This window comes from Elaeis guineensis, chromosome 2, assembly GCF_000442705.2.
Source record: "Elaeis guineensis isolate ETL-2024a chromosome 2, EG11, whole genome shotgun sequence".
Taxonomy (NCBI): domain Eukaryota; kingdom Viridiplantae; phylum Streptophyta; class Magnoliopsida; order Arecales; family Arecaceae; genus Elaeis; species Elaeis guineensis.
In genome coordinates this window covers 17,109,765-17,119,019 of record NC_025994.2, presented here as the reverse complement: position 1 = coordinate 17,119,019, position 9,255 = coordinate 17,109,765, and the positions used below count along the sequence as shown (strand labels likewise).

The 9,255-nt window shown below is 33.2% G+C and overlaps 1 long non-coding RNA gene across 1 annotated transcript; it reads left to right on the top strand.

Moving 5' to 3' along the window:
- Positions 1-1,808: 1,808 nt before the first annotated feature.
- Positions 1,809-4,387, top strand: LOC140855586 (uncharacterized). Its single transcript, XR_012138538.1, has 3 exons — positions 1,809-3,121; positions 3,245-3,596; positions 3,713-4,387. It is a non-coding gene; the product is annotated as an uncharacterized lncRNA (long non-coding RNA).
- The last annotated feature ends 4,868 nt before the right edge of the window (positions 4,388-9,255 follow it).

The window sequence follows — 9,255 nt, the reverse complement described above, 5'->3', positions numbered from 1 at the left end:
AAATTTAATCTTTCAAATATATATATAAATAATATTAAATTAACATTAGGTTGAAAAAAATAAAAGATGCCACTGTAGAGTTGACTTAAGTATCCAGAGTTGTTAGTATGGGACAAAATTATATATCTTGCATGAAAAAAAAATTTAATTTTTTTTATGAATTTATCTTTAGATCATACAATGATGATTACTTTGAGATCTATATAGATAAATGAATGAAAAGATTTAGAGTACTTAGAGAATTGTGCAGAGATGATATATAAAAGAAGATCAATCATTTTTTTATATAAAAATTAAAACTTAAATTTTGATACTACTTATCAAACGTATAGAGCTCTCTTCATATCTTAAGAGAGAGAAATTATGGTCAGTATCCAAATTTTATTGCATTATGGGCAACTTTTATCCCAGCTCATGGCTTTCTACCTCATAAATAGGTGATGGTTGTAATGTTCCACTGTTATTTATCTAAAATATTATAATTTTAATATTTTTGATTATATATATATATATATATTTGATAAAAAAAATAAATGAGAAAGGATGATTGACGTAGCAACTCCCTCTGGACCATCACAGGAGAGACTTCGAGATTGAATGAGTATGATGCTCTTAATCTTCATAAATCATTTAAGTCTGATATTTAATCGTAATCCCCACATCTATCGATATTCGAACCCAGATCGTTTAGTAAAAAATCAAATCCGTTCCACCGCAGTGGGGCATATATGCCTTTTCACCGTACCAACTTTGTAAAGAACTTTCATGATTTGAGTAACTTGCATGCAGGTTAGTTTGCTACGACAGTGCTAGTGAATTAAAGACTACACAGAGAAATGTTTTACCACAAATGTTCAAAATATACTACTATTTGTGTCAAACCCAAAATGCATTGTACAATGACAGGATGAGACATGACATGTTACTCTAGATTAGGGAGGAAGAGCTGCACCTTAACTTGGCTTCTACCCGTAGGCAGAAATTTCATTGAGTTCTAGAAATCTGTGCGGCCATAAATTCGGCGTTTCGGAATGACTTCGTGACACGTAATGATTCAAAATTTGGGAAGACTCTGAAAATTTATCAAAAGTTCAAGAATTTGGATAAAATAATAAACTGAAGTATATACGGGCATTTAAAAATATATTCGAATTTATCTTGTTAAAAATAAATATGGAGATATATGATAATAAATAATAGAAAAGAAAAAAAATTTATTGCTAGGAACAATTATGACATCATTAATATGTACACATAAGATTTTTTTTTAAATTAGTTATAAATAATTATGAACAAATTAAAAGATTCATGTACAATTTGAGAATAATTGAAAATAATTTTGGATCAACTTATTTCTAGAGAATAACTGAAATTTTTTCAGTAATTCAGAGAATATGATGATTGGAAATAAGAAGTAAGGAATTCTAAATATCGTATATAAGTTTGCACAACAATATTTTGGATGCAATCTAATTTATAAAGCTACTCATACGTAGGTTCGTAAAGCTGTTCAATGCCTTATTTGTCCTTCAACATATTAAAAATCATATATCTTTGCTATGCATATCAAAGACTAACATTGATACTTAGCCCTCGTGCATGCAAGGCGACATATATATGCGTCCATAACTAACCTTACATTTTATAGGCCAAATTCATCATGTCAAGATAAGATTTTACGTACACGAACAATCCACTGGTATTGCGAAACGTGTCGTCGCGAAAACTACTAGAATTAGACAAGTGGCAGGCACAAGGAGCAATTAAACAAAGGCTAGCCCACATGCCATTGATAGGTGCCAAGCAAACTCTTTTTTTGCCTTTTGATTTATCTATCCAAGAGCTCACCTCCTCCCTCTCTCTTTTTTTTTTTTAGCCTCCCCCTCACTTTAGTCCCTCCTTCCAATGCCTGGATTTCGTAGCTCTTTCTCTCCCCCCCCCCCCCTTCTATTTTTTTAAGCCATAGGCATCACACTTTGGCCTCTTTTTCTCCGGCAAGGGACCGGGCATCCAGCCACGCTGCAACGCGTCAATCTCGAAGGGCGCTCGCCCTTGCGCGCTTGGCTGGCCACCGAGAGACAGCGCTGTGCCGTGGATTAGAATCGGGGCGCAGAGCCAAGCAACGACCCCCAGGTTTAGAGTTTTTATTACCTATAAAAAAATGCATCAGTGCTCCGATTCTTCGGCAACTACCAAGGGCTAGGCCTCTATATTCCACCAATAATGCACAAGCTTCACCGCAGGGGTACAAGGATGCTGAAATATATATTATCCCTAAAGCCAACACCCTATGTTTCAAAGGCTAGGACTAGGCTCTGATCATCTAGAGCTCTATCTTCTTATTTTGAGATTTATGCCACTAGTTCAACAGTTTGATTAATATTTAAATAGGATGAGTTTTGAGCTTAGAACTGTGTTTTGGAGCTTATAATATTGTTGTACCTTTGGTCATTGGACAAACAAGGTGCCTTAGAGTCTTGTATATGGATTGTTGATGGGCATGCAAAGCCTGCATCTATTATCTAGATTTGCCCATGGGGGTTCAGGTCAGGTGTCAACGGTCATGTAGTGAGTTGTTGTCTTGCATCGGGATATATAGGGAGAGATTAAAATTGTTCATATTTTGGATTTATATAAATTGAACAGACCTATATTGGAAGCTTTCCTTCAAAGGATTGTAGCAAGTCAAATTGCTTTGATGATTACTGCTTCGACTACTGTACGGTCAAAATAATTATCGCGTCTTGCAAGTAAAGGAACAGTTGCTTGAGAATAGTCTTTGCATCTCTTTTACTTTTCTAGATTTATCTGTTGTTTGCTGAAATTATGAAGTGGGAACCACCTATGATCAATTATGAAAAGAGCATAGCCTTGGCTTTCAGATATTTGTAGGGGGAAAACTAGATAATTATACCAGCCAAACAAAAAAAAAATCGCAAGTTAATGATCATTACGTATGCTACACATCCCACCACTGGATCTGCGTTGATTGTCTTGAGATTTGCAAATTTCCAGGTAACTTTGTATGCTGCTCGAGACAAGTTAAATGCCAAGTGACTCGATAAAAATTTTGTATTCCCGATGGATAATGGTGGCAACCTTCTTCCAATCCAAAGATAAGGTTCGCATCCGCGATACTTAGCTTATACTACTGATCAGGGCTTCCTAGTATGTGCCCCATGAGTCCAATATGCATAATATAATGCTTAAATCAGCTTTAATTTATAAATGTGTAAATTGATAGGGCTCTCCCCTCACGAAGAATCGATGTGCAAGAAAGTCGGGTCCTCAATTTGAAGAGACGACCGACCTAAAGAGCATCCCTCAACCCAATGATCCTGCCGCAGCCCTCCATTTGCTCAGAACTGAGGGTCGGCCACCGACCTGAGTGCCATCCGTCGACCTCCATCTCGGCTAATTTTGCTTCGGTCACCGGTCCGGAGGATGTTTGACCGAAGACACCTACATATTTGTCGAGTTGGGCTATTGGGAATTGACGATACCAGATCCAGAAAAATTGGAGAAAGAGCACATCTAATGGCCTGAATAGCTCCGATCTTCGTCTATAAATAAAGGTAATTGGAGGATCCTTAGAGGTATGTAAGATAAAAAAAACTCTCACGCATCTTTTTTCCTTTGTTTCGAATTACCGACTTAAGTGTTGGAGGATCTTCATTAGAGTCGTTCTCCGTCAAAAATTTTTTTATTGCAGATCCGACAACCGTCGCTCTCATCAGATTGTGGTTTACTCCAACCGCTCCAACTCAAACCGAGAGTCTACAGCGACACTAGCAAAAAGACATCATATTTTAAGATTTGGATCCTCATCAGCTAAAGAAATAAGTGGAGACAGTATCACAACTCACCACACACATGGCACATACTAAATATCAGATCGATCACCCTGAAATGAAGCAAATAACCTCATGTAAAAAGATAGGATCATTAGATGCAAGAGGAGGATACGAGCACAGGGGAACAGTGGATCCTACTGTTTTATGCGTGGGACAGCGTCTAGGGTCATTGCATGCCAGCAGCACACCCTGCCTTGCCCACTGTACACCGGCTTTAACGTGGCGGGAAAGTACACAATTATGGTGTGGGATCCGCCCCTCAAGCCTTGGGTGAGGAGAGCATCGGCCACAATGGGAACAAAAGGCCTTGGTATCGCTGATTCTTTAAGTGCCATGGCCCCAACGGCCACCCAAAGGGAGGGTTCATGAATAAAGAAGGGGAGACAGAGAGACACGTATAGTGTCCTCTCAAAATCTCCATCATTGTACAGAAATTATTTGGTTGTTTTAGAGCTCACACAGTGGCATATGCACATACGTCAAAAGCCTCAACCTTATTTTATGGCGACAAAGTATGTATTTTTTTCTAACTACTACAGCTCGTGATCGGACGTGAAGTGTGCTTTGCTCTCTTTCATACATGACATGGGTGGGGGTAATTGTCAGCTACCAAATTTAAGGGGATGCAATGCTTGTGCAGTTGTGCCCCCTAGCTTTTTACTACGGCCACCGAGGAAGGTAACATGCCTCTTCTACTTCACTACAAGGCTCAACACCAATCTCTCTCTCTCTTTCTATACATACATGCATACATATATACATGCATGCATGCATGTGTGTGTATATATGTATGTATGTTTATGTTCATGATGCTTTTTGAGACAGACTGGTTGATAGAGTAGGAGAAAAGGTGGCAATAAAGGAACCTACCATGCGCCGATCCTTTTTTTTATTTTTATTTTTTGGCAGTGAGAAAGTGGTGGTTTATGGGGTACTACTGGCTCTTGTCTTGATATGTGTACATGTGCACTTCATGCGTAAAGCCAGAGGGTGGTGGGTTGAGTTCATCTTAGCAGGATACGTAAGAGTTCGCAAGAGGAAATCCATCAAGCCATGTTGTTGGGGTGGAGAGCATGTGAGTATTGAATCTTCCAAATAAATTAACCTATGAGAATTGGGATTAGTATATATATATATAGAGAAGAGGAGAAGAGTAGATGCACAAATAGAACATTAGTTTAAGTTTAGAAGGAGTGTTGATCCTCCATAACCTTAGTTGTAGGAAATTCTTAATTATAAGCAATTGCTTGACTGATTAAAATATTTTTAGTGGACTGTGCAATCCATCCCAGTCACTCCATGCTTCTTGGTTTAAAGTGGAAAGAAAAGCTCACCTAGACTTTTTCTTTAGCCTAACAAATTTTACCAAGCAAGGTTGGAAAACTGATCAGTGAGTTAATTCATGATTTGGCTTGGTCAAGTTATTTTTTAAGCTTAGAATCAAGTTTTAATATGACTTGGATGGATGGATATATTTAGAAAAGGTGCAACCATGAAGCTAACCTCCAATTCGCAAGTAAAGAAACATCAACTCAAGTAGATCAATTATGACTCAAATGATCTGTCAAAGTTGAACAAAAATTTGCCTTAGTTAATTAACTTCATTTTTGAATAATTTGGACTTAATGCATCAAGAATGTATTATTCATACTATTTTTTTATTTTTATATTTCTAAAATTTTGATTCCACGGAATCTTCTAGTGTTTTGATTGCTATACTGCATAGCTACATATATTTCCATGCATAATCAATAGTGAAGCACACAAAATTTTCAAAAAGACCATTTTTTGTGATTTCTAGGTGATATATCTATTGGCATAAATTTTAGCAGCTTAACTTTATATTTATTATTTGTTTTAACATTCATGAGTTATTGAGTTGATCAATTAGATCCGAATCATTCGGAGACATGGCTTAAGTCTGACTCATGAATTTATTAAGTTCAACAACAGAGAACCTATAAGTTATATTGCAGATGATTTATTACTATTGATAGTCCATCATGTCAATTCAAGATTTTGCTCGGAGAACTGAACATCATTTACTCATAGCATGTAGATCATGCTAAGAAATTTTAAAAATAACAAGCATTCTACCTAAAAAAAAGGACAAGCATGGAATATACTCTATTGTCTAATATGATTGTGAACCCAGAGTTAGAATCTAATTATATTATTCATAGTTTTAAAATCAATTTGTAAAACAAAATTTAAGCATGGTTATTTTAATATCTATCCTTCAAATCATTGGTTTCTTAAATAGCATATATGGTATACATTCCAAAAGTCAACAACTATATTCAATTTTTGTTGAGAAACCAACATATATTGTCATCATATAATTTCAAGTATGCATTATTATATATGTATCCTCATCAAGAAAATAATTTTTACACACACACACATATAAATATATTCTAAGGACTTGGTTGAACAATCATAATAGTAAGATGGCAATATTTTTGATATAAGTGGGGATAGAGCTAGAAGATCATGCATGCATAAATACACTTTTTTGGAATATAATATTATTAATGTAATTGAAATAATTACTTCATTTAAAAAAAAAAATCTACTTCAATAGACTTATGATGCACAAAATTTTTAGTGGTCTAAATTTATAGTCATTTTAGTTAACCATAGAGTAACACAAAAAATATTTGTGGAAAAAGATCTTAGTCTTTAGATCCCTATATGGTAAGAAGTTATTTGATAGCTTTATAGTGCATCTATTATTCTATTAGGAGTATTTAATGGAGTACATATGACACCTAGGAGGATAATGAAATTATAAATATCAAGTTATATAATAAAAGAATATGTAATTTGTGGATGAAGGAAATATTCTTGAAAGAATTTTTTTCCTCTAGTAGAAAAAAATTTATTAAATTTATTTTTTTGGTACGTTGACTTTAAACTGTCAATATTTTTTTAAAATAATTAAGAAGAATTCCACTTAAATTTGAACTTGTTTTGAAATTTTTTTTTTTTGAAAATGTATCCTTTCATGTACATGGAATTATTTAAACACTTTCTACAATAACTTTAAATTAGAATTTTCTCTAAATAATTAAGTAGAGTCCCTTCGTGTGCATGGAGATTTTTTTTAATTCATTTTTTTTTGTGTATATATGGGCTCTAAACATCCAATAATCTTTTCCTAAAACAATATAAATTCAATTTTTTTCTAAAATAATTAGGAATAGTCTTACAAAATTTATTTTGAGTTTTTTTCCTTTATATGCATGGGAGGAAATATCCCTAAAAGGAACAAAGCTTTCTAAAATATTTTTTGCTAATTTCTGATATATTTGGATACAGACGACTTCCTAAAATCATAAAAGCATACTTCAATTTTTTAACCTTTTTAGTGGAGAAAATTTTTCAAAATTTATTTTTTTGTGCATAGATTCTAAACAACTAATAATTTTTTCTTAAAATTATTTAAATTTAATTTTTCTTACAATATTTTTTTGTAAAGTAATCAAGAAGAAGAAGAGTCCCCTCAAATTCAAACTTATTTTGATTTTTTTTTTGGAATTTTTTCTTTCTTTGTGCATAGAATTATTTAACGACTTTTTAAAATAACTTTTAATTCAATTTTTTTCTAAAATAATTAAGAAGAGTCCTCGAGTCTAAGTGCATGGACAGAAATGTTCCTAAAAAAAATGTGGTTTTCTAAAATAATTTTTTCTCATGTACGGTGATTTGTAACATATTTAAATATATGTGGTTTCATAAAATCATAAAGTTTATTTCAAGTCTTTTTTATCTTTGTATGCAGGAGGAAAAATTCTCTTGAATTTTTTTATTTATGGTTGGACTCTAAACAATTAATATTTTTTTAACAAAATAATCTAAATTTGATTCTTTGTTACAACAACTTTTTCTTAAATAATTAAAAAGGGCCACCTAAAATATATATTTCTCCTACGTGTGATAATTCCTAACATATTTAGATATACATTGCTTCACAAAATCACCTAATTTATTTTGAATTTTGTTTTTTCTCTACTTGTGTAGAGGAAAATGTTTCTGAAAGGAACATGATGGTGACCTTTAGAATAGTTAGATATATATGATTTTTTAAAATAATAAATTTTATTTCAGATATTTTCTCTTGTATGTATAGACTGAGATATTATTGAATGGAATATAACTTTTTTTCCTGTGCATGATGATGTTTAATATGGTTAGGTATACACAACTTACTAAAATATCGATTTTAGAGGAAGGTCAAATTTTCTCTCTCTCTCCCTCTCTCTCTGTATATATATATTATAACATAAATATTAGAATGCAAGAACCAGTGAAGTTGGTCAAAGAGTAATTATCATAATAATAAATTCACATGAGAATATCATTCATTGATATGATTTTTTTATCCTCCAAAAGGAGTGATGCCTATATGGAGCGCAAGAAAAAGGTTTTATACACCGCACATGGTATGGACCGTGTGCATCGTACATGATGATTGGTTTATGCATGGGATCGGACAGCATACGAAAATTTTTTTTTTTCACTAACTCTATATGTGAGCTAATCACTGCATACGTGCACATATTTGCGTACCGTGCACGATGCACAAAAAATTTTACAGAAAGATAATAGTATTTTAACTTAAAATTTATCAAAAAAAAAAAAAAAGCTCGATTTAACTTTGCCAAGATCAAAAAAATATTTGACATAATATAAAAAAATTAATATAAAATTATAGAAAATTTTGAAAGATAGAAGCATATAATTAATTATCTTCAATATCCAAAAAAAAATGATCCCTTATTCTCTGCTATTTTTTTTAAAAGCGGGAGAAAAATTAAAAAAAATAGACAAATATAAAATACGAGATATAGAGTATGTAGGAAAAGAGTAGAAATAAATAGGGACGCAACATGTATAGATATAATAAAAAAATATATTTTATAGCAGAAAAATATAGGGAGCAAGGGGGAGGTGCCGTGCATTGTTGGCTGGTAAACTAGATAGCCGACTTTGTCACTCGACCAAGACATCCTGTGCTCTCCCTCTCTATCTTGCACTATTTTCCTTCTCTCTCTCTCTCTCCACACAACTTCCCAGAATTGGCATGATATTCTCAAACAGGTCCTCAAATATTGTGGCAGTCAATTTTTTACCAAATATTTGTAGCATTTATTCATCTCATTTCAAGTGCATATAAATATCTTATAATCTAGCAGTATCACAGTCCTCTTATGGAATTATTTATGATTCATTGGTTGCCATTACTCTGCCCACCCAAAGGCTTACTGTGGATTAGCTCAAGTGGCTTTGCTGCACTCCCAAATGGGCAAAAACTAACGACACTGACTTAAGTACATAATTAATACAAGTATTTTATTAATCAAATACTATTCCTAATTTTTAACCATCTGAACCCATG